Source organism: Phalacrocorax aristotelis, chromosome 2 (genome assembly GCF_949628215.1).
Source record: "Phalacrocorax aristotelis chromosome 2, bGulAri2.1, whole genome shotgun sequence".
In the NCBI taxonomy this organism is placed as follows: domain Eukaryota; kingdom Metazoa; phylum Chordata; class Aves; order Suliformes; family Phalacrocoracidae; genus Phalacrocorax; species Phalacrocorax aristotelis.
In genome coordinates, this window is record NC_134277.1 from 67,095,244 (window position 1) to 67,121,471 (window position 26,228).

General features: G+C 40.7%; 1 protein-coding gene across 5 annotated transcripts in view; it reads right to left on the reverse strand.

Annotated features, from left to right (window-relative positions):
• The window catches only part of LOC142052967 (uncharacterized), a 265,027-nt gene that overhangs the window by 85,064 nt on the left and 153,735 nt on the right, over window positions 1-26,228 (reverse strand). For 4 of the 5 annotated variants that reach the window (XM_075083901.1, XM_075083905.1, XM_075083903.1 and 1 more), the window contains 3 exons: window positions 14,611-14,680; window positions 13,872-13,972; window positions 7,489-7,569 (listed from right to left, as the gene is read on the reverse strand). The gene's annotated coding sequence lies outside the window, so the exon portion shown is untranslated. Of the gene's footprint in view, window positions 1-5,709; window positions 5,852-7,488; window positions 7,570-13,871; window positions 13,973-14,610; window positions 14,681-26,228 lie in introns of all 5 variants that reach the window. The other variant, XM_075083902.1, reaches the window with a different exon arrangement.

Below are 26,228 nucleotides of genomic sequence, written 5' to 3' on the forward strand. Positions count from 1 at the left end.
ATCTAAAATTACACAGAACACAATTTTGTTGTCACAGTGGCTTTTTCCCTCTTTTTGCCCCAACTGAGATAGGCTGAATTCAACCTTTTGTGCAGCACTAATTATGAAGGGGTAGAGTTTTTTTTTTTTTGAAGGGAGGGAGAAAGAAAGGGATACGGGGAGGAAAATTACAAAGTAACCCCCTCCCCCACTCTGTAGCAGCCTTCTGCTTTCTCCTCCTCACCCCTCTGGGAGACACCAGCCACAACAGCAGCCCTTGGTCCTGAGGTTGCAAAGAGTTAACAAACACAACACACAGTCATGGCACTAGTGGAAGGCTGGACCAGCATCTCCTACAGTAGCACTCCACAGGTGTGCTCTCTCACATGCCATGCATTAAAACACTCCTTAGCCCTCTGCAAACAATAAGCAGAAAAAGGCAGAGCAAGAGAGCTATGCCTTGGGTGCAACGTAAGGCGTGCAGCTGAAGGCAGACAGCTTGCAACCACAGAAGTAGCTCGAGTATCCAGTAAATCAATATTTGAGTGTTATTATTCTCACATACATCCCATTTGCTGATCCAACACTTGTTCCTGCAGAAACAGGATCAGAGAGGCCACCCGCAGCCAGCAGGCGAGCACAGCCTGCTCGCCCTGAAGCCCGGCTCCCGACCCAGAGCCAGCATACAGGCACACTGCCTTCAACAAGCAGGCAGAGAGCTATGACTTCTTTTCATTAACAAACTACCTTTACATTAAAAAAGAACTAGTAGAAGGGGGCACATCCTCCTCTAACATTTCTCCTTCTCGGAAAAATAATCAGGGCTCTCTCCCCAGCATGCAGCAGCTGCTTTGCACAACTGCTCTGTCCTATTTTTGGACAAACCAGACCAAGAAGTACCATCTTAGTACATGATTGGCCCACAGGATCCCTTCCCCTACAGTACTACAAGGAAAAAGAAGCTTACAAAATGAGCAGTTCAGCTCTGCTCTACCTCAGTGTGGCAGAAGCAGCCATCATTTTGGCACAGCTGCAACTCGGCTGCTGGGAGGATATTGCAGATGGGCTGCATCCATGGGTGCTGAGAGAAGTGGTTGCTGTCATAGTGCACCCACTCTTGTCTTTGAAAAGTCATAGAGATCAGCAGAGATGTCTCACACCTGAAGAAAGCCAAGCATTGCACCCACCTCCAGAAAAGGCCAAAAGGCCAGTACAGGGAGATGCCAGCTGGTCAGCCTCCCCTCGCTTTGTGGGAAGCGCACGAAGGGGGTTCCTCTTGAAGCACATCTCTGAACACATGGAGAGGTGGGAACAGTCAGCATGGACTGACCAAGGGAAAAATCATGTCTGACCAACCTGACTGCTCTCTGTGATGAAATTACCAGCTCTGAGGACAAAGGCAGAGTAGTGGACATCATGTACCTCAATTCTAGCAAGGTTTTCAACACTGTCTTTCACAATATGCTTGCACCCAAATTGGGACATTATGGTTTGAATGGGTGGACATCCTGATTGGTAAACTGCTGGGTGGATGACTGGGCTTAGAGGGAGGCCTTGCAGAGGCGGGAGACAAACTGGCTGTGTGGAAAAGGCCCTGGGGATCCTGGTGGTCAGTGAGCTGAGCATGAGCCAGCAGTGTGCTCTGGCAGCAGAGGCAGCCACAGGTTCCTGGGCTGTATAAGCAGGAACAGGAGCACAGCCAGGAGCTCAAAGGTAGAAATTATCCCCCTTCTGGTTATTAGGTCACATACTGTGCCCAGTTCTGGGCCCCCCAGTGCAAGACAGGCATTGACTACCATGAGCAAATGAGCAGAGGGCCACCAAGATGGTCAGGGGCTAGAGCACTTGCCCTGTGAAGAAGAGGTTGAGGAACCAGGTTTAGCCTGGAGAGGAGACAGCATGAAGGCTGTAAGAGCAGCCCCCCAGTGCCTACAAGGTAGTTATGAGCTAGGCTCTTCATAGTGATGCACAGCAGGAGGATAACAGGCAATGAGCCTAAGTTAACAGCAGATGTTTTCAGACCAGCTATATGGAGAAACTGTTTCTCCATGAGGGCAGACAAGCAGCATAACATGGACCCAGAGGTATGGTGCCATGTCCATCCTTGCAGGTTTTCAAGACCCAACTGGATAAAGCCCTGAGCAAACTGGCCTGATCCCATAGCTGCCCCTGCATTGAGCAGAAAGCTGGGCTGGTGACCCCCTGATTTATCATGCCATTCTCCTTTGCCTTAAATTTCCAAGGCAGCAGCAGGCTATCAAGTCCAGACTTTGCCATTGCACTGGTTATCCCTTCTCATTGTGAGAATTCAGCATCCTCTTGGTTCCCTTCTGTCAAGGCACCCCTTCAAAGGCACCTGTGTTACAACCAGGCAGGTACAGATGGTACCGTAAGGTGTAGAAACACTTTGTAACATTCATACCTCTGCCTGGGTTAGCAATTAAATAACCAAGCAAGTAATGGCATGGTGTTGACACTAGCTTGACTCCAGCTACACCCATGTCAGAGATCTGGCACAGCAGCCTTCCCTGCAGCCCAGGGTTCCTGGAAAGCCTGCACACCCGCATTACCAGCACCACCAAAACCCATGCTGATGCATCGCTATTGCTATGATGACCCATGCTTGCTAAATGAAATATATCTACATGTTCTGCAGCTATGCCTCTTGTTGAGATGAATCCATCTGCTGTAACTTCAGCGTGGAGGAGCTGTGCCAGACCTGTGCGTTGAAGTCTTCTGTGCTATGGTTTTTCATCACATGTATTTGTCTGAAGTGAAAGATAGGTACGTTCCACTCAGAGCACATGATATCCACTTACATCTTACATTCAACATCCATTTCCTCTCCCTGCCTTTCCCTGATATAGTTTTAAAACACATCTGCCACTTGCAGTCCTTATTAACTGGGACTTTTCAAGGATGAAATCAACGTTTCTGTTGGACAAATAACTTAAAGAACAGACCATTCAAAACTTGCAGCCTCAATACAGATAAAGGATTAAGTCGAGAACTACGTTGGTCCTGGATGGCAGCTGTATTTACCCTTTACACATTTTCTATTTGCTAGCAAAAAACAGGTAGAAGGAATGGCTGGCCTGCCCTGACAGCAGGAATGCAGCTTTTAATCATACAAACAGGGCACCAGCACTCCTTCATTGTACGATTACACAAAGGGAAGCTATGGATGCTATTACATTACCAAAAAGAAAACAATGTTGAAACATGCCATTCCCTCCACATTCCCAACTATATATTTGCAATTTTTGCACAAAATAAAAAAAAAAAAAACAAACATCAAAACAAGATAGTGACACCAACTAATCCACCTGGAATTCAACCCGTTAGGAAAGCTCATGTCAGGATTATCAGATTAGACCTGACAGAAAAATCTTCTAGAGAATATATACATGGATGACCAACTTCTAGAAGCTTTTGTCAGCCCTGCAGACAATTCTTCTTATAGGCCCAACATACCAGCCTTCTCTCCTTTCCTTATCTCACCCAGCAAATGGATGCTATTAAATACACAAATTTCTTTCAGCAGGCTACGCAAACAGAAATGCACACAGTTAATTAATATTGCAGTAATTTCTTTGATCTTCCAATGAAAACAAAATTTAAAAGTCATACTATTTCAGCCTAGAAGCTTAGAGTTAAAAAGCTTAGGAACTCATCCGGGACTTTGAATCCAAGAATCGTTCAGCTGATGTCATTAAAGGAGCTGAATTAGACTTGTAATTATTCCCTTATGAGTTCTGCTGCCTATCTGAGAAAGAAGGGTATTCATTTCTGTCCTCAAAATTGATTTATTTTGGTGAAAAAACAGAAGGGTTGGAGGCAGCAGGAATTTAGTTTTACTGTGCATCTGACAGAATACAAGAAAATAAGTGTCAATAATGAACAACATCCCTGCCAGTCGATAGAAGCCATACCTTCTGTTTACATTGCATTTCAGTTTCCTTGAGATCCTCAGGATAAATCCTATCTCCACATTTCCGGCTGGCTATCCACTGCTTAATGCTGTAACACTTCATTAACATGCAAATGCTTGACAGTTATTGGGCTTAAGTACATCTGCATATTTATAAACAACCATTCCAAACCACATCCCCATTTAAGGAAACTGTTTAATGACAGTCAACCTAAAGTCTTTCTCATATCCATTGAAAAAATAGGTTGCGGCCTGATTCACTCACTTCATATTTATATGGTACTTTTTAAAATACCATTTACAGAGGTAAGTGAAAAAATGCCTCAGTCAACTTTTTCATTAGTTTTTTTATTTGTTCTTTGTGGCAATCAACCTTTCCTCTTTTTTTAACCTATTATTCAACTGAAAAGGCAAAAAGAACACAAAGAATGAATGACGCTTTGGAAGTCAAGACAAGATAAACTTACAGCAATGAAAAAAAAAAATCCATTAAACCATATTTAAGCACGAATCTGTAAAATATTCAGTCAAAATACACAACATCTGTATTTTCAAAGCAAAGGCTTGAGAAGAACCAAACAAACAATGCACAGGGTTAGAAGTTTCCCAAAAATCTACAGATTTAATTTCTTTGCTCACAACAGTAATTCTGCACACCTCAAGATGACTTCTATTTTTTTCTTCAATGTCACATCCTAGAAAGTACATACCAAACCCAGCATAGGCACTGCTACTTCTAGTAGCACATTCTACCCAAAGCATCTGGAATTTTTAGCATGGAATAACATAAATTTGGCCATGGATTTGGATTTCTCAAAAATTTTCATGCAAATTATATTTATCAATAAAGATTTTTTTTAAATCATGATTTTTTTTTTAATGGACAAAAAGAAGCCAAAAGCAAAAGAATACAAACAGTTGTTAATTAATAACTTAATATTTTCTTGAACTTTTTTTTTCTACTGCTTGAAGGCCAACATATCAGCACATTAATGAAGACAAGAATAAGAACATATGAATCAATGCAACAGGTAGTTAAGAGGATTGCATTCCATCATCCTAGATAAGCAGAGTCATTTCCGATTCCCACCCTCTTCTCCTTCAGCATGGCAGAGTAGAAGTTGCATATCCTTCCCCAGCAACCATTTAAGATGCACTATCTTTTTATTTGGGGTGGGTGGGAAAGAAATAAGTTACCAATTTATATAAGTTACCAGTGATTTTCTTTGAATCTATGGGACTTTGTCCAGCTGAAAAGTGATTTATAAGTTATACATACTTACACATAGGTAAAATATAACATATATTATCTCAAAGCATGCATTGTTCCTATGGGGCTCAGTCAGTAACTTCCAGCACAGCATGATTCAGGATTATTTATTTTGTCCTGCTGCACAAGTGCCAATACTTAACTATGGGCTCCTTCCCTTATCTCTATCAATCTTGGTAATAACCAAACACAAACCTACTCCTAGCCAGCCATGAAGCATCAGAGAGACCTATCCAGACAGTTTGTGCACAAGAACTGTAAAACCTGCATCGAGTATTTCATTATAGACAAAAGAGGAACATGAGCTGTGCTTGCACATTTACAGAAAGTACAGGGCTGAAAGCCAAACACCTTTTCTGTAGAGGCCTAATCCGGGAGATCCCTGCTATATAGATAACACAAAAAGCTTTGTTGCATCTCCTGCTTGCTGGCCCACTGTCTCCAGAAACAATTCTAAAGATATCGGTGATGAGGAGAAACAGAAATATCTGAAATATTAGCACAATATCCCAAAGTGTTACATACATACCACAGCAAAATACAGGAGCATAACCATTGCCAGTTTCATTTTGGTCCTACTTGGCAGTATATATCATTATATCAGAGTCAAGTATGTTCTTGTCTCTCTTTGGACTTTTATAAAACACATCAAAGCAATGAGCAGTGAAGTCCTGGAACAGGGAAGATACGTCATAACAACTACTAGTGCACAAGAAAAGAAATTAACTTCCTAAGAAAAATATACAACCATTTGAGAAACTGAAGCAAAGAATTCATGGTGGTTTGGGTTTTTTTTTTATGTTAAGAAAATGTGCAATAAAACTGAAAATGTCAGGTATGAACAAAATTGTAGACAGCACGCATTAAAAACTCAATATTTTTCATTTACATAAATAGCTGAATTTGCCTGCATATTTCCCATTCTAAATGTAGGAAATAGTACTGTAAAAATAACTAGAGCCATGCAGACACCCACATTTTCAACTACACATGTGATGCTGAAGCTAAATTACAGGATAATTCCATATATAATTCACACTACATACTGTGATAATTCTCAAGATAAAAGAAAAAAGTGAAGAGAAGATCATTTTATGTGAAGATGTCTGTATTGGTTTTGTGCATCTAATACAAGCCTTGTGCTTTCCCCACAATTCAGATTCATGTTTCCTAGCCTCCAACTGTAGCTGTACGCTTCTACGGGAGAACTTATCTTGGGCCGCATATCTCCGGGACACAGGGCTCTACCCACCCTGGGGACAGTGATGCACAGACATCAATACGATGGATACAAAATGTCCGTTTATTTAGCTGCGTCACACGCTTATATAGCTCTTGCGCTTCCTGTTCCTGCCACTCCTATGGGGAGGAGTCTATCTTTCCATCACATCCCGTGATCTTCCAGTCGCCGATCCCTGTCTATTCCCCTACATCCAACTAAACTAAAAGTAGGAATACCCAGCTAGGACCACCTTCCTTTGTTCCCTTTGCCTAAAATTTGGCCCCATTACAGCATGTAAAGACTGAAGGTAATGTTTTCAAAATTCCCAAAACATTTTAGCTTTTACAACTTTCCTTCAGAACCAAGTTCAGAAACATTTATCTCGCTGGAAGTTAGTGAAGAAGCCTTCAATGACCAAACTGGTTTTAAAACATTGGCCCCAGAAGTCTTTAATCAATTTGTCATTTCTGAAAGTTTTACCCCCAGCCTAGAACTTTTCCTTCCTATAAAACCAATCAGAAGGACTGTTTTTATTGAACAAATACATTGAAAAAACACTATAACAGAAAAAGGGCAGGGGGAGGTGGGTGTCGGTTGCTTGTTTTATGGTAAATTAGTTTGTACTTTTTGTAAACAAACAGTTAATTTGCATGTTTTGAGTTGTGCTGTGTACCACAATGGCACCATTTTCAAGCATTACCGTACCAGTGATGATACAGCTGATCAAATACAGACCCTATTGGAGGTAATATACTAATGACAACCCATCATCTGGACAATTTAACCTTGTGACACCTTACTGCTATGATAAGAAAGACAGCTGGTTCTTGTACAGCCCTTTCACGATGCTTACCTTTCCACCTCAACATCCACATGAGTGAAATGTTGCATACATGAGATTTAGCATCACCTTGAGAAATCACAACTTCACATAAGTGATGAACATAGTATATCAAAATGAGATCAGCAAAAGGTTTGGTGGATACAATATCACATCACTGAGATCATCACTGAGTTTCTTCTCCTGTACCGTCGTGTGTGCTTACAATTGAACTCTCTCTGCTCCATTATTTTCTTTTAACTTACCAAGGAGGTTGCAAAAAAGACAACTCTCCCTCTTGCAGACGGGACATACTGTCACCTCTCAGACATGAAATGACATGTGCCCTGTGTGGGGGAAAAAGAAAGGAGGCTAAGCGAGTGGATTTTTTTGAAGTACACTGTGGTTAAAGCAACTTTTTATTAAGTGCCAGGTGGGGAGATGCTTGGGAACAGTCCCTTCTAACAGAGACTGAGCTGTATCTGCTCATTTCAAGCTTCATCACTTTGCTTAAGGTTGATACCAAGGCTCTGGAAGACAGATAAAGCTCAAGAAAGCAAAATAACTTCTCCAGAGAAATACTCCTTCATTATTTCTTTTGGTCTTAAGTGTTAGCCAAAGTTTAGGGACTTTGAAAAGTGCTCTGAAAAACCCTGAAATCCCTATTTACAAGGCTAGCTTTGAAGACCACTGAGTAAACAATCTCATTTTAAAAATGAACTCTCACGCTGCTTCAGAATAATTTCTAGTTTGTTTCTGCCACTGAACACCTTAAAAAAGGCACACACAGGAATCTGAAATGCAGAAAGCATATCCGTAAATCCTTCCACCAGGATGGAGAGCTCGGGACGCAGCGCAACCCAAACCAGGTTTCACAGCACAGCCTCATTCCTTCTACCCCATCTTGCCATAACTGATGTCCGTGGCCAGCACACTCTTACCAGGACAGCACAGCCGATTGTTGTCCACTACACGCAGAATACTTTGAGCATGCTAACAACATATGTTCTGAAGAAAATCAAAGCTTTAATACACTTTTGCAGCCTTCTACAAAATCAGTACTTTTACCTAAACAGCATCCCCAATTACCAAGTGGGCCAGATATTTTTAGTTACAAAGACCCAGTTTCCAGCAAAATTAAACTGTTTGGGCTGAAATTTTCCTTTCCTATAAACATAAACTTTAGTGTTCACAAACAAATGAATTGAAGAATACACACTGTAAAATCCTGGTGGCCTTTCCTTTGGGAAGCTTTAGAGCACAGTTGCTTTGGATCAGGAATTGGCAGCGCATCAACAAAAGGTCTGTTTGTTACGAACGTGTCTGCTTTTTTTTTTTTTTTTTTTTTCTTCCCCATTTTCCCAGATTGCTCTGTCAGGTAGAAAATAAAAATCTACGCACGTACACCTCGTTAAAATAACTTCAATTTCAATGCATAACCTCTCTAAGTTTATGCTGACAGGACTTCCCTTGCAATTGCAACTAAAAAGCCGCTGTTAGGTTATACAGGATCTCTCTGCTCCTCAATGGTGAAGTACCACAGAGAATTGCAGGAAAAAATTCATTATTTTGCCCTCATATCAGGGCTGGAACAGCATACAGTTAGTGCATATACTGCATAAAGACAAAACAAAACATCAAATAGCCTGTCAGTTTAAAGAGTGCTTTCTGTTTGAGGGGAGGGAGAGGTGAGAAGGGATGTTTGTGTACACGAGGCAGAGAAACTACAGAGAAAAAAAGATGCAAGCACATAATTAAAATCTGTATCGTAATGCCTACATACAACGTACCAGCTGAGATTACAGGACCAATATTGACTCTAGCATCAAATTTTTCAGTGTTACATTTTACAATTTAACAACATTATTTTAAAATATGCTTTTCATGTGTAATCTCTATTATAGCACAATGGGCGCAAGCTGATTTTTCAAACAAAGATGGACTTTTATCAAACAAAAAGTGGAAACTTTCTTTAAACTCTGATCCCAGCTGTTTCATGTGATCCAAGCATTTGAACATCTGAAGCCACATAGTTTCATACAAGCTTGCACAAAACCAGAAGTCCTTCTGCATGTTATATGGTACAGTTTATGAGAGCTACATGGCCAGGTGTTAAGGACCAAGATTCACATTTTGGTTTGACCTTAGTAAATTTTGTCATTTTAAGGTGACATGTCTGAAGATATTTACTTCTGTATTCAAAGGCAGTATAAAAATAAGGGAAATGGTCCCCTGCCATGGGGAAGGTAATTATTACCCAAGCATATTCACCTGTGTTTTGCTTTACCAATAAAATCAGTTTTGACTTGGTAAGAAAGAGGTTTCTTCAGAAAACAGAAAAGCTGTAACTTTATTAAAACAAAACAGATTCAGACACTTGTCATTCTCCCAAATTGCAGATGATTATGAGGCCTAAGACAAGAGGCATAAGCAGGGCTTAGCAATTTTTTTTTTTTTTTTTAAAGGCTCTGGCTGTCTCATATGTCAGACAGGCATGTGTATTATGCACATCCAGCAGGGGACAAAGATCAGAAATTTAAAGGAGCTGTTTGTGATTTTGGATGGGATGTGGCACACAGATGAAAGAGCAAACATTTTTCCCCTTGGTGTAATGCTAGCACTAGATTCCTAAATTAAGCCCAGCAGGAAACAAACATCCACCACAGATTTCAAAAGATATCTCACATCTTTGTATTAAAATGTGTTATTTTAAGAGTCCCAAATGCTGCATATCTGATTTTTATTAAGTCCAGAGCCAACATAAGAAGTGTTATTTGATTTATTTTAAAAGAATGCAGAAAATATTAGTGGACAATGGGATGTAAATTGCAGGAAGCCAAAAGCAAATTGAGAAGTAGGAGATAATGTGCCTGATACTATTATCTAAAAGAATACTAAGGCCACAGGTTTCAAAAAATTACTTTGATGACCTTGAGAGCTCACTCAGACTAAAGAACATCAAGTTAGCTGATTTTCCTGGGGGGTGGAAGGAGGACAGTCTCGATTTTTCTTTTCCAAATGGACTGGGGAGATGTTTCTGATATGCACTTCTGATTTCCTTCTACACCAAAGAGCTACAGTGTTGTGTTCCCATGGAGGGCAAAATTAGACATCACCCTGCAAGTTCTTTACATATTTCATGTGTGATTCTTGGTAAAAAGAACAAGAATTCTAGATCCATATACAAAAGCAGTTAAAATGTACAACCCTGAAAATTCTTTTCTTCTAATAGTCCATCTTTATACAAAATGTAAAAGTACTAGGATAGGATTTTGCCCAGCTCAATCACAATACACTGAGCTTTTATTTTGGAGGTTGCAGATATTTTTTTTCTTCTTTCCCACTGACTTTGATGATGTTTTGGGATTAAAACAAGGAGCAGGCAGTTCCCATGAGATGAAAGACATAACTGCAAAGGACACTTACTTAGAAGATTAAAAAAAAAAACAACCAACCCTCTTGGAGTTTGAGATGCTGTTATGTATTTATTTAAAGAAACACTCCCTTGAAAGGGCTTAGACTTCAATATTTTAAATAAGTTTCTGCTTTTATCAACTCTAGTTGGAAATAAAATGGTTTTTTAATTGCCAAGCTGATGAAAATTGTAACAATACATTCCCATGTATTGTTACAGAGATAACAGCTCCAAGTTCTTCCATAAACAGTGCCAGTAATAAAACCTAAGTTTCATTCTAATTTATGGCTAATTATAATTCCCAGCCACCCTTACCCCAGTGACTCGATTTTGAAAATGTTCCCCACGTACCTCCCCCATCAGCTAGCCCCTGGCTGGGCACTGAGGCAGCCCCTGCTATGGCAAGTCCTGCGCCATGGTTCAAGAGGTTCAGCCAAACTCTCAGGCCAAGCAGAGTAGAGACCTGGTAGGCTCACACATCTCTCATAAATTACTAATTTATCTTCCTCCTCTAGCCCGTCCTTTATTTTATAACATTTTTAGTGCTTCCACTTCCAGCCCTGCCCAACCCCAACCCTCCTGTAATTGGCTAACACAATGAAAGGTTACTGGGTGAAAAGATGAGGCGGGGGGGGGGGGGAGTGAAAGGGCAAAAAAAAAATTGTTTTCTTTGGGAAGTAGGCTAAAGACAGAGTGCAGAAGTACTTCTGACAGCATGCAGAATTCTGCGCGCGTGAATGAGCTTTCTCACACTCTTGGGTCAGCCGAGCAAGAGGAGAAAGGAGACCTTTGGTTTCTGTTCCTGACACAACTTCTGCATGCAGTGCAAGCTAAGTTGATTTATGTTTCCGTTGATGCAGGCCTAAAATAAGCACATAGTAGCTTACATATATCTTTCACACTGTAGCCAAGATTAAAAGCATATAATATGCTTTGGGTAAAAAACACAAAGAACACAGTCAGTAATTTCTAACTCAGGCCCTGACTGGCATCAGAAGATAAAGGTGCACGCACTACTTCCAGTACCTAAATTCACTACCTTCTGTCTCTGAGATTCAGATCTCATCATAAGTTGTTTTCAATACCTCCAAACGTTTGGCTCCAACTTCTGAAATCCACCTTTGGTTGTGAGACTGATGAAGTATTGGCTTCACTATGAACTCGGAATAAAAATTATTGTAGAAGGCCAATGCAACTACACTTAGAACTCCCTGGATGTATCAACCTTCAGCTGTAATAATTTGGCCCATCTTTGCAAAAGAGGAGTTCATAATTTGCAAGTTTTCCATTTGATATAGAATAGAAAGCATTACATACTCTAAAGTAAAAAACATAAAAGGTTTGTTTATTGTTCTTTGCCAGCTTTGGAATCAAGGAAAGAAAGGCTTCTCCTTTCATTACATTTCTCAGCTTGCTAATGTACTTAAGGTTCATATTTCTCCACAATCCTAAAATGCAGATTTATCCTTTTGTATTGGATCCTGCATTTGCTTCCAATCACTCAGCTATTCTGCAGAGCTTTTCATCAAAATTTGCCCTCATATTCTGAAGTACCAGCATTTTGTTAAATTGTTCCACAAGTATCAAATCCAAAATGGCTTTTCAAACATGAACTGGTTTTATTTTTAAACACGGGTGTGCCATAACTGCTATTTATCATACTTAGTGCATTATCATACTGAGTGCATTAGCATACTTAGTGCATTAGCATACATAGTAGTATACACATCATATATAGTGTATATATAATATATAAAAATAGTATTTTACATGCACTTGTAAACATTCATATCACCATGGGCTGTGGCTGTCCCTTGGACATGTTTGTTCTCAGTGGTCTTGTACTTAAATTGTGAAGGCAAAGACGGGAAGGGCACAGGGACAGGAGACACACAAGAAATAAAATTACCTGCTTTTTTGAGTTTTGTGAGGTCTTGTACAACAGTGATTCCCGATTCACGAATTCCACACAAATACACAACTACTCTTGAGTACATGGTTGTTCCAGATTGTTTTAAATATGCATGCAGCTTACATTAATACTTATCTAAAAAGAAAGGAGATCTTAAAACAGAAATAACTAGAATATATTTACAAACTTCAGTGGAAATGCCAATAAATGCCATAAGGGGTAGCAGCCTAAAGAAAAAGCTATAAATCTCAGTCTGCCCCAAAGGTGACTGTTATGCATGGCCTAAAGACATTATGGCATGGTTAGACTTCAGCATTTCTGAAAAACTAGACCCTAAGAGACTTGCTCCTAGTTACAGAGTTCTCCCTAAGTGCCTTGATACTGGGCATGATCTCGCAATGAACAGCTTTATGGAAGCACCCAACGGATGTCAGTGACCACTCAAATCATATTTTGGGCTCATCACCATCATTAGTAATGACTAAACACATCTTGTTAAACTTATGCATTCAAAATCAGGAACATGGTTTTTACCAGAAATAAAAAGAAAGCTAAGCTGACACACACTTTTGCTAAATTAAACTAACAGCTCGGTACCTTGGTGTTTTTTTAATACAAAATTCATCTTTAGGGACCAATAAAGAGACTGAAGACTGTTCATGTCAAGAGAAAAAGATAAATCACCATTCTGCAAAAGCTACTTAAAAAAAAGTTAAAAGGTTTAAAAAATGGCAAATGTAAATCATAACTGTTTTCATGGAAATGCTGGCTTATCTTTAATGCTGCACTGTCAATTGCTTTATTGTCACTGGAAGCAGTGAAATGCAAGAAGTTTGGTATAATTACCTCACTGTATTCGGTATTTTAAATTGATCAAATTACGTGAATTGATTTTTAAAGATTCAGCTTAGGGAAGTAGGAAGGGGACGCCTGGGAAAAAAAAACATCAGTTCCATCTGCAGAGTGGAATTGATTATATGTTATGGATGGCTTATGCTCTAGGACTATAAAAAATTGCAGGTGACTTTGGTTAGTAGAGGAGCTATCAGTCAGCCTGAATTATTGACATGCTTTTGTGTAGTGTAGCTTCAAATATCTCCCTCAGTTTTCTTTTTCACCCTCAAAATGTAAACATTCAGAGCTATCATCCAAAGGAAGGTCACAAGGTTGAACACAGGAACAAGCTATTCCAGTACCTGCAATTCCATCAAAACCAAACTCTTATCTTGCAGCTGGTATACAGGGGAAAGTTTAACTCTCCTCTTCCATTAGCTTCTCTTAATATAATTTCCTATCAAGAGATAAAATCCAAAAAAACCTACCTATATCCAGAGACTGTTCCACAGTGATCAGAGAGGGTGTTACACCCTTCATTTGACGTTTATGCACCAACAACCAAAAGGATTCACTGGGTGGCAGGAAACTAAGAAAACAGAATTAACGAAGAGATTAGGATTCCCAAATACTATCACATCATTGTAAAGGGAGACCTTATAGACTTAAAACCAAGCAATTTAGTAAGCCTAACACACTTCATCTTTGTTCCAAAACACACATCATAACTAATACTAAAGGTCACTGGGAGAAAGAAAAAAATAAAATAAAAAAAGAAGCTATTTTATCCTTATTATCCCTTCCAATCATACACCAGCATAAAATCCCTTAAGACGTGACCACACTCTTTCCACAGGATCCCATTCCCTTTCAATACTCTGAATGGACAGTAATAACTGAACAAGTAATCATTAATTATTTGGCCTTACTCTTACTATTCAGTGTAAAGTCCCATGTCTTGTTTACTGTGTACTATTCAGAGCCTGATTTGAACAATGAATTATTCATTTGCTTGTGGGTTTTCCTACAGTGCTCATCACAACAACATCTGAATGGGTTACAAACGTTAAGTGATTCGTTTTCACATCATCTTTGTGTGATGAAGTGAATGATATCATTGTATGCACATTGAAGAAGCGGGGGCATGACACAGTGATACTAAAGCATCTGTTAATTCTAAGTGCGCAAACAGAGGCTTGCAAGACAAAGTTTCTTAAAAATACTTACATTTGTCACACAATTTGAGTCAGCTTCAGTAGCATATGTGGATCGTACCCACAGGTCTCAGAGTAGGCCCCTAGAAAACGAAGAGTGCAACCATGATCCCCCGATCACCTGAAAACATTTTGCTTTTAAACTATATTACTCGTAAGATGTGACGAGACAAAAATGTTGACGGGGAAGGAAAGAAATTCTCAGAACAAGCAGATATGTTGCAAAGGTGTAAAAGAAGGTAAACAGCAAAAACTCAAATACCACAGCAGAGGCACTGGAGCACAATAAGGATTTGTGCCATGCTGCTTTCAGAGAACGCCACATTTCAGAGAACATCCATCCTTTATTGGATGTGGGGGGAAATATAGTGACAAAGGATGAGGAGAAGGTTGGGGTACTTAATGCCGCCTTCACCTCTGTCTTTAACAGTGAGACCAGTTGTCCTCAGGGTTCCCAGCCCCCAGAGCTGGAAGACAGGGACGGGGAGCAGAACAAAGCCCCCATAATCCAAGGGAAAATGGTTAGCAACCTGCTACACCACTTAGACACACATGTATCTATGGGGGCAGATGGCATCCACCCAAGGGTACTGAAGGAACTGGCAGAAGCGCTCACCAAGCCACTTTCAATCCTTGACCAGCAGTCCTGGCTAACCAAGGAGGTCCCAGTTGACTGGAGGTTAGCAAATGTGATGCTCATCGACAAGAAGGGCCAGAAGGAGAATTTGGGGAACTACAGGACTGTGAGTCTGACCTTGGTGCTGGGGAAGGTTATGGCGCAGATCATCTTGAGTGCCCTCACACGGCACGTACAGGATAACCAAGTGATCAGGCCCAGTCAGCATAGGTTTATGAAAGGTAGGTTCTGCTTAACTAACCTGATCTCCTTCTGTGACACGGTGACCTGCTTAGTGGATGAGGGAGAGGCTCTGGACGTTGCCTACCTAGACTTTAGTAAGGCCTTTGACACTGTTTCCCACAACATTCTCCTGGAGAAACTAGATGCTCTTGGCTTGGACAAGTATACCCTTCGCTAGGTAAAAAACTGGCTGTGTGGCTGGGCCCAAAGAGTTGTGGTGAATGGAGTTACAGCGTTAGGGCCAGCACTGTTTAATATCTTTGCCAATAATCTGGATTAGGGCATCGAGTGCATCCTCAGTAAGTTTGCAGATGACACCAAGTTGGGCATGAGCGTTGATCTGCTTGAGTGTAGAAAGGTTTGACAGAGGGACCTGGACAGGCCGGATCGATGGGCTGAGGCCAGTCATATGAGGTTTATCAAGGTCAAGTTCTGGGTCCCGAACTTGGGTCACAACAACCCCCTGCAATGCTACAGCCCTGGGGAAGAGCAGCTGGAAGCTGCCCAGTAGACAAGGGCCTGGGGGTGTTGGTTGACAGCCGACTGAACATGAGCCAGCAGTGTGTCCAAGTGGCCAAGAAGGCCAACAGCATCCTGGCTTGTATCAGGAATAGTGTGGCCAGTGGGAGCAGGGAAGTGATTGTGCCCCTGTACTCGGCACTGGTGAGGCTGCACCTTGAATACTGTGTTCACTTTTGGGCCCCTCAGTACAAGAAGGACATTGAGGTGCTGGAGCGTGTCCAGAGAAGGGCAACGAAGCTGGTGAAGGGTCTGGAGAGCAGGTCTTATGAGGAGAGATTGAGGGAACTGGGGTTGTTTAGTCTGGAGAAGAGGAGGCTGAGGGGAGACCTTATCGCTCTCTACAACTCCCTGAAAGGAGGTGGTAGTGAGGTGGGTGTTGGTCTCTTCTCCCAAGTAACAAGTGATAAGTCAAGAGGAAACACCTCAAGTTGCACCAAGGGAGGTTTAGATTAGATATTAAGAAAAATTTCTTTACTGAAAGAGTGGTCAGGCATTGGAACAAGTTTCCCAGGGAAGTGGTGTAGTCACCACCCCTGGAGGTATTTAAAAGATGTGTAGGTGTGATGCTTAGGGACATGGTTTAGTGGTGGATATGGTAGTGTTAGGTTAATGGTTGGACTTAATGATCTTGAGGGTCTTTTCCAACCTAAACAGTTCTATGATTTGCTGTCTCCACCACTAGCACACCACTAAGATTTCTTGGTTTGTCTCTCATTTTCTTCGGTTAGGTGAACTGGTACAGTGACAGGAAGAAGAAATAACACCACATGCTCATTTCACACCTCAATCCAAGTGGGAGGGATCCCAGAAGTTCAGAAAGGGCAGAACACAAAGCGGCAGTAAATGGCTGAAGAGGAGCATGCTCCAGGGACCCTCCTCACCACAGAGCCAGGAGTGCACCAAAAGAGCACGCCATCAGAGATTGAAAAGGGCTTGGAACTACATGCATTTAGGAAATAGGACCACCTTTAATCTTTCCCTGTTAGATATAATCCACTCAAATATATCTGACCTTATTGAAAAATAATTTAAAACCTCTACATGCTAATTGTAGGCATTTTTAATTTCTATTATGACAACTTCTTCCCCAGTTTGATCCTTTCCCCAGTGTGTAAATCTGACAAAATCATACATGCAGACCATCTGGTGTCTTTCTTACCCTTCCAATAAATGGCTATCCTTACACAGGGTTTACCTTTCTTGACTACAAGTGAAAACAGTTCCAAACTATGTTAAACTTTCCTAAGGGGCAGGCAGAGACACAGAGCTGTTGTGGTGGAAAAAATCCTTTCAGAGTTACTGTACTACAAAAATAAAGGGGTTTCTGCCTCCATTCCAACATACACAGTATTTCCATGAGAAATACAGCTGGATATAGCCTTACCATATGCAGGGCAGCACACACTGCATTCAGCATCTCTAACCAAACTACTCGTTATATTCCAACAGTGATCTATTTTTCGTAAGTGACCCAGAATCTGTTCCCAGTCCTGAAAAGGTCCCTTACAGACTGCGAACATGTTATTGGAAGGTGCCTACCTCCATGCCTTCAAAAATCTGATTCAGTTGCTGCAACACAATTCAAATTATACAGCAAGAACAAGCAGGTCCTTCCTGTACTCAGACTTGCAGTGCCTTTTATTCCTTGACACCAGTTTTTCTTCATGGTGTCCTGGTTTCACCTGGGATAAAGTTAGTTTTCCTCCTAGTAGCTGGTATAGTGTCGTGTTTTTTATTTAGTATGAGAATAATGCTGATAACACACTGATGTTTTAGTTGTTGCTAAATAATGCTTACACTAGTCATGGACTTTTCAGCTTCCCATGCTCTGCCAACGAGGAGGTGCACAAGATGCTCGGGGGGAGCATAGCCAGGACAGCCCACCGCAACTGACCAAAGGGATATTTCACACCATGTGATGTCATGCTCAGTATATAAAGTGGGGGGACTTGGCCAGGGGGCAGCAATTTCTGTTTGGGGACAAGGTGGGCATCGGTCAGCGGGTAGTGAGCAATTGCATCGTGCATCATTTGCTTTGTGTATTATTATTATTATCACTACTATTTTACTTTATTTCAATTATTAAACTATTCTTATCTCAACCCACAAGTTTTCTCACTTTTACTCTTCCAATTCTCATCCCACTGACGGGGAATGAGCGAGCAGCTGTGTGGTGCTTAGTTTCTGGCTAGGGTTAAACCACAACACATGGTTTTCCAGGCAGTCTGGGAAAGCCTCCTCTGAATTCAGTAATCCCCTTGCGCTAGTTGCAAACACAGATGCTCCTCTGGTCTTTGCAGGACTCCCCATACTCATCATTCAGGACAACGCAGTTCATCACTGACAGCAGTGGTACAGTGAAGCTCAGTCTTCCTTTCTCATTCCCAAGGTGCTACCGTACCAGAAACGGGCTATTTGGGTTTTGTGGCTGCCTGAGGAAGACTCCTGAAACTTCCTGGAGTGTTTGTCATATAGCTGACAGTAGGAGATAAGTCTGAATCAAGGTCTGTCGGGAGATGTTCCCCTGTGGGCAGACAGAATATGTGGGAGAAGAGTTTGTAAGGAATTGAGCAGGAAGTCACATAAGCCAGTCTCCTGGCCTTTACCTGTTATCATTTGCTTGACTCCTATGCTTCCATTTCTATCAGTCACTGGTTTTAAAGAGATTGGGTTTAAAATGCTAACCACTGTTGAGTTTACAGGCCAACCATCAGATTACACTAATGCTAAACCTGCTGGAGAAGAGACTGTGTGGAAGAGAAACACCCACATGGTCCTTTCTGCACAGGACTTCAGCTCACATCCAAGTCTTAATAATTCACATCACTCACAGTAGCTGTGTCTTCATACATAACATTCTATCCAGTTTCTTCTCATTACATACTACACTAAACTAAAAGACACTTTTTCTTAAGTAGATTAAAAAAAAAAAAAAAAGAATATTTGCTTGGGGAAATAAACTTATCTCAAAAACTCAGCTCAGCTTGATTTTAATATAACATACAAGTCTGACCCCTCTACAGGCTTCAGGCTTGTTAGGAGACTGTGGGGATATTTCAAATGCTATTTGCTTTTTATGTTTGACTGTTTCAGAAGCAGAGTAAAATTGACATGCATTACCTGTGAAGAAACTCAGGAAGAAATCCAGGTCTGAGCATCTCCCACCGAGAACAACATTGTGGAAGTTAAAGCAGCAAAAATGAGTTGAGGGTTTTTACGATAATACTGAGATGCCAAAGGCTAAAGCCTGCGCTTAAGCTTGAGAGAGAAGTAGGTGAGTAGTTTGCAAGAGGTGAAGCAGTTCTAGACTCAGAGTGTAAGCTGGTAAAACAAGGGTCCAGTTAAGTAGGTAGCTTAACTGGAACAAACAAGGGCACAGACCAAAAGCACATTAGCAAATACTAGTTCCACTGTAGCTGCCTATGAAATAGCAACCAGTTTAGTACATTCAGAGAGAAAATCTGCAGCACAGGCATTTGATAGCTATAAATCATATAAAAATTGTTCACATTTGTGCTGAAATCTGCATTTGCTGTTACTTTATGACCACCTGCATCACAACATTTGTAACAAAAGAAGGCTGCTTAAAAGAAATATCTGGTATGCTGCAATAATTCATAATTTCATAGAAACCGAGAATAGTTCATTGTTCTATGCTGCACTGGTATCAGCATTAAAAAAATCATTTCTAACATAGTCTTACACTGACAATAGCATTCATCCCATTTAACACACACATATATATATATATGTATGTATTTTCCCTTCAATAGGAGTTTTATATGCCTGTGTTGTTTAGACTATGGTTTATGTTATATCATCATGTAACAAAAATTAGCTTGTGTTAGAGGGATAACTAGAAAACATATGAATAAAAAGGCTCTTCTCTTTGTATCTACTTCAATTAAAAATCTATATTTGAAAAAAACACATTAGCATATTTATTTTCTACTTCTTCATTTAAACTGATCCATAAAACAATTTCTGTATTGCACTATTAATTGAAAAAATGTTATAAGTCGTTGAAATATTATAAGTAATATCTGATGATTTTTAATAAACTACTTGGAAAACTCTTACATTATATTATGTAAATATATATGTTGAGTGTTGCTAAGTTTGAACACAATAATTATGAAACTGCGTTTTAACATGAGGCGCATGTTAAACATGGCTATTAGAGATTGAAACTTTATTCTTCCCCTTCCCGTCTTCAGCTGCTAGGAGATCATTCTAATGGTTCCCTTAGGCTGCGTTCAAGGAGCAACATCAACATGCTATAGGAATGGCTGCAAAATTTGATACCTTCTTTTGTAGCCTATTGCCCTCAGGCCAAATTGCAGAGCTTTCACATGAAGGGAGGAACGGAATAAAAAGACGACTTTTAGATGTCTAACTTGCACAATAAATAAAACGAATTACCATTGTCCCACAATAGAGAAAAACACTTCTCCACCCTGTCACAAGTTGCAAGACTGCGGCCCTACTGTGTAAGCCCCTGGAGGAAGAACCTTTTCTTTATTGTGAATGTTTAGTAACACTGCTAATCCATGAACATTCAAACCACACCACACCAACAAAACAGGAATGAGGTTGCTCTGAAAATCTTGCGTTTTTGAAAAATATGTTTGTGCATTTTTTTAATCTTCTGTCTTCTGAAGCTTAAAAATAAAATTCAACCTTATTGTCAACCTTTTTTTGCCTCCTCTCCCTAAACCTGGAATTGCTTAAAAGAAATTTTGCTTTTTGCAACAAGGAGTAACAAGATTTCTTAGAACTCTTCTTCTCCGGGAGCAAAGATCACAAATATCACCCAATGTTTAGAGACTCCAGTCCTAGACTGAAGCTGTATTTAAGTGCTTCTGCGAAATACACACTTTATATTTTAAATTAAATTTTAAGAAAAGCCAGCCAGTGACTGATTAGAAAGAAGCTGGAAATGTGCCAGGTATTCTATTCAAAACACCTTGAAACAAACTGCACTATTGGCTATATTTGGAAACCATAAAAAAGTTGCAAAACTAAAACCATATACATGCAAACTATACTTTCAGCCTTCACTGTTTTCAAAGGAAACAAGTACAGATAAACTACAGGGATAGCATATGGTTTGGATATGGATGTGGTTTACATCTGTTACTGGTTAATTAGTTCAAATTTTACCCACAGTGGAGTTTCGAAGATGCAGGGACACAAGTTAAATAAATGAGCCACGTTTTAGAATGATGAACAGACCTAAAAATCCCCAAATCCAACTGGTAGGTCTTTCAGCCTTGCAGAAGTGCTTTTCTTGGTTGAAGCACTTCTCAGTGGATTAGGGATGAACAACGCTGTTGGGGGAGCTGGGCCCCTACCCCAGTTCTCACCAGTTTGCTCTTATCTCAGGTTAGTCAGCTACGGACAGTCTCAGTTCTATCACAAGGAAAACACACCTGATGGCACAGACTTGCTTAAGTAGCTCATAAAACCAAAGGCAGGAGACAAGACTAACACTGCATTTCTTGACCTAGCCTTTATTTACACCCAGTAGTCACAATGAGCTTCACGTACACACCTTTCAAAATCAGTCAACAGAATTGTCCCAAAGTAGTCTCCCCACTTTTCAGTTTAATGTAAAATAGCGTTTTCTTTTTTCAAAAAAAAATGAGTCCATCTATTTTATCATCATTATGAAGGCGAAAACAGTAAAACTGTGTTAAAGCAAACTTTCAAAACAGTTCTGTGTCCTAATTTTGGCTAGCTCTTTTTATTTTAGCTAGGAAGTTCAAGCTGACCTTAGTGCATATTCAGCAAAGGACATGCTTGTTACCTAGTCACAGGATTAGCCTGTGTTAAGAATTGTTATAAGGCCATAACTTTGCAGCTCCAGAACTTAATTTTCCATTTTCAGCATATGTAAAATAATAGCTATTTTATAGCAGTAAGACATCATCATGATCACCTGTGATGAAGGCATCTCCTTAAGTCTCATCCATACACATCTCCATTTTGAAAAGGAAATTTGATTATAGAAGATACCTCACTGTAACAGCCAACTTTTTTTTCCCCCAAAATGATCTTCGGGCTCTTCAGAGATGCTAATTTTGAAGCATGATATTTAACCCTAAAAAAATCTTCTATCAGCTATGTCAGTTTGTATTGACCGTTGCTGAAAAAAACAGATGGGGAAAAAAAACCAAGTTCTCAATACCTGTAACAGCTTTCTGGAGAGCTGACTATAGGACACTACATTTGATCTCCTTTTACAACAGTATCACATCTACATTTCAGAATTGTATCAGGGAGTAACGGGGCGGGGGGGGGCAAAAAACCCAAAAATCCAACAACAAAAATTGAGTCAGTCAAGAATGATTGATTCTTTTCCCATTTTTTCCATAGCCGTAACATGTGCTTTTTGGAAAGATATTTTATCTCCATTTCTCATTTTATTTGCTTTCAGCTTGGGTTTATTTTTCCTTTTTTTTTTTTTTTTTTTTTTAAATACTTGCTGGTTTAGATTAGTGATTCATATTGACATCAACACTCTCTTCTTTTAAGGAGGAAGCTACTTTCCTCCCACAATTTTCCCTCATTAAGTCCCCCAGTTGAGTTATGAAATCCTGTTAAAGTAAGGGATCATTTAAATAAGACATAAATCAATAGGAAAAAAATCAGCTTCTTTCCTGCACAGGTGTCACTTCTATTTATTTTGAGTGCAAAACCCAGTGATCACAAGTTCAGAATATTTATATTGCAACCCAATCCTCATGGCCCGTTGACAACTGATATTTCTTTGTTAAATAATGCAAAAACCCTTATGAACCCATCAGATCTTGACAGTTTTACAGGACTCCTAGTAAGACTTTCCAGCAACAGGACATTACTGGGCCTTGTAGTCTTAGTCTTGTGTTCCTCAAAGCAAGCTGTTGTGAACTCATCTTTGTGCTATACTTCAGTGATACACTCTGAGACTCAGGATGTCAGATAATTCCAAGGACCTGGGTCTCCAAGAGATCTCCAGGCATACCTGGATCACCTATAAAAGGGAAAGATTTGAGTGCAGATGAAAACAGCCACTTACCTAAATTAGCCATAAGGATGCCATGTGGCACATCAGCCAAGGAGAAGCATTAACTATCACTAATTTCCAGTACAACACCCAGTAAGTAAGTGACCTCCTACCAGACATTATTTTGCTGTGTTCATAGATTATGAAGGTCAAACAGTGTTAGCAACAAGGAGTCACAGGCTGAGCAGACAAATTAATTGGGGGGAAAAAATCCAAACTTACATGTCTCTCAGGACTGTGTAGGTATGATGAGACACCAACTCACAGATGTGCCTGCCACACTGTAATAGACTGTTAGATATGACAGCAGTGATTGACCAGTGGATGTTGTTTAACTTGACTTCAGTAAGGCATTCGACACTGTCTCCCATAACATCCTCACAGACAAGCTAAGGAAGTGTGGGTTAGATGAGAGGACAGTGACATGGATTGAGAACTGGCTGAACAACAGAGCTCAGAGGGTAGTGATCAATGGGGCAGAGTCTGGTTGGAGGCCTGTCACTAGTGGTGTTCCCCAGGGGTCTGTGCTGGGTCCAGTCCCATTCAACATATTCGTCAATGACAAGGACAAAGGGATAGAGTGTAACCTCAGCAAGTTTGCTGACGATACCAAGCTGGGAGGAGTGGCTGATACACCAGGAGGCTGTGCTGCCATCCAGCGAGACCTGGACAGGCTGGAGAGCTGGGCCAAGGGGAACCTCATGAAATTCAACGAAAGCAAGTGCAAGGTCCTGCACCTGGGGAGGAACAACCCCATGCACCAGTACACGTTGGGGGTTGGCCTGCTGGAAAGTGGCTCTGTTGAGAAGGACCTGGGAGTGCTGGTGGACAGCAACCTGACCCTGAGCCAGGATTGTGCCCTTGTGGCCAAAGCCAACAGTACCCTGGGGTGCATTAAAAGGAATGTGGCCAACAGGGTTGAGGGAGGGTACCCTCCCCTTTACTCTGTCCTAGTGAGACCACATTTGGAGTACTGCGTCCAGTTTTGGGCCCCCCAGTTTAAGAAGGACAGGGAACTGCTTGACCAAGTCCACCAGGGAGCTACAAAAATGACTGGGGGACTGGAGCATCTCCCTTATGAGGAAAGGCTGAGAGACCTGGGTTTGTTCAGCCTGGAGAAGGGAATACTGTGTGTGGGTTTCATCAACACCTATAAATATCTGAAAGGAGGGTGTCAGGACAATTGGACTAGACTCTTTTCAGCAGTAACCAACAACAGGACAAGGGGCAGTGGGCACACGTTGGGACACAGGAAGGTCCACTTAATATGAGAAAAAACTTCTTTCCTGTGAGGGTGCCAGAGCAGTGGCACAGGCTGCCCAGAGAGGCTGTGGAGTCTCCTTCCCAGGAGACATTCAAACCCTGCCTGGATGCGTTCCTGTGCCCCCTGCTCTGGGAGTGCCTGCTCAAGCAGGGGGGTTGGACAAGATGATCTCCAGAGGCCCCTGCCAACCCCTACCAGTCTGTGATTTTATGACATGCAGCCTGATGAGTAAGAAGAGGGGAGCAACACAAAGTTCCAAGTCACAGCAGCCAGGCAGGTGTACCTATAAACCTCTTAATGCTTCAGTCAAAAGCAAGATATTTGTCCCAGAGTGGTGTACGTCTTTGATCTGAACAGAGATAACCCAATACATCATTTGCACAACTGAGTTATTTCCTCCCCTTCTCCTTGTTTTCTCCCTCCCTCTCAGTAAATCAAATTGTATCAACCCTATAATACATATCCTATCTCACTATAAGGATGCATAATCATATGGATGCAATGTTAACTCAAAATCTCAGCAGTAAATTTCAAAGAAAAATGGTAAGGAGAATACTGGCTATTGAGCATCATTTGCTTTGTTTAAAAAAAACCACACACAAAAAAAAACCAACCCAGCACCTTTCTTTGAAGATAGCACTGCTCGTAACAAAAGACTCAGTGACAGTCCAGGTACCAGAAAGGTCCAGAAAGTTTTGATATCTACAGCAAGGATGCAAAATAACTGCATTAGCAAGCGAGTTCTGCTTTCCTCATGCTCGCAAATGCTTTAGAGACTCACGATAAAGGTGATTTGGTAACAGACAGTTTCTTTCTGCACAGAAAGTGGAAAGACACACCAAGTGTTCAAGAGCATATTGCAAGTATACTAACAATAAAATTAATAAAACAATAATTTCAATCACTAGTACTGGAAATTCTACCCTCATCCCAAAACAATGTATTCCTGCCAAAATCTTTCTGAATCTGAATGGTACTTGCTGAAGTATCATTAATATGCTTCCATACAGTAGCATAGGAAATGAATCGCATCTGATCTGCATGGAAGTCTTTAAAATATGCACATATTTATCAGTCTCATCCTACATGCACAAATCTACCTTTACGATTTCTGGAAAACACTGATAAACACTGCTTAGGAGACAAGAAATGCACAAAGAAAATGAATGAATTTACATGGGAATTTACTCTGTCTGCAGGTCATATAAATGAACCCAATTTTTTCCCACAATTAAATCTATGGTGTTATCAAGACAATCAGTTTATTTTAAGACTGTCAACCCAATATATAAATTTCCTTTTGTGCTTGAAATGCCTTTATCAGATAAGATAGCTTTTGTTTAAACTGCTATTTTCAGCCTTTGCTTTGGGGGTTTTGAATATACACAGAGAAGTAACTTGAGATTTCCTACCCTGTTTTAAAATGTGTTTCTTCTGTCTGTTTGTATTTTGTAATTTCCTGTCAAATAACCTCACCATAATTAACTTTCCTTGCTTCAACCTACTACTATTTTTTTTTTAAAGCCATTCCCACTTCCTGAGGATGGTAATAAAACACTGATTACATTCGGCTGTTATCTGCCTTTTCTTCCCCTCCTTCCCCCCTCTCTCACTCCCTTTGTCAAAGCCAGCACTCGGGTTTCAGCTTTTCATGGACTGAGAAAGGCACATAACAGGGAGAGGAAGCAAATCAGACTGCAGGAATCCCGATTCATTAGAGTTTATTGGGTCAATCAGCAGCTGGATCGGAGCCAGACAATTAGGTTGTGCAGCCCCTGAAGTCTGGATGAGTTGCTCTCCTTCCAGAGCCAAGCAAACTCCGTAGCAGCCACCGTAACACCGGCACATGTCGGCATCGTGCCCTGCTGTCTGCTGAAGCCGTGGGGGTGGAAAGAGGAAAAGGAAAGCAGCAGCACGCTGCTGCTTCAAATCAGTTAC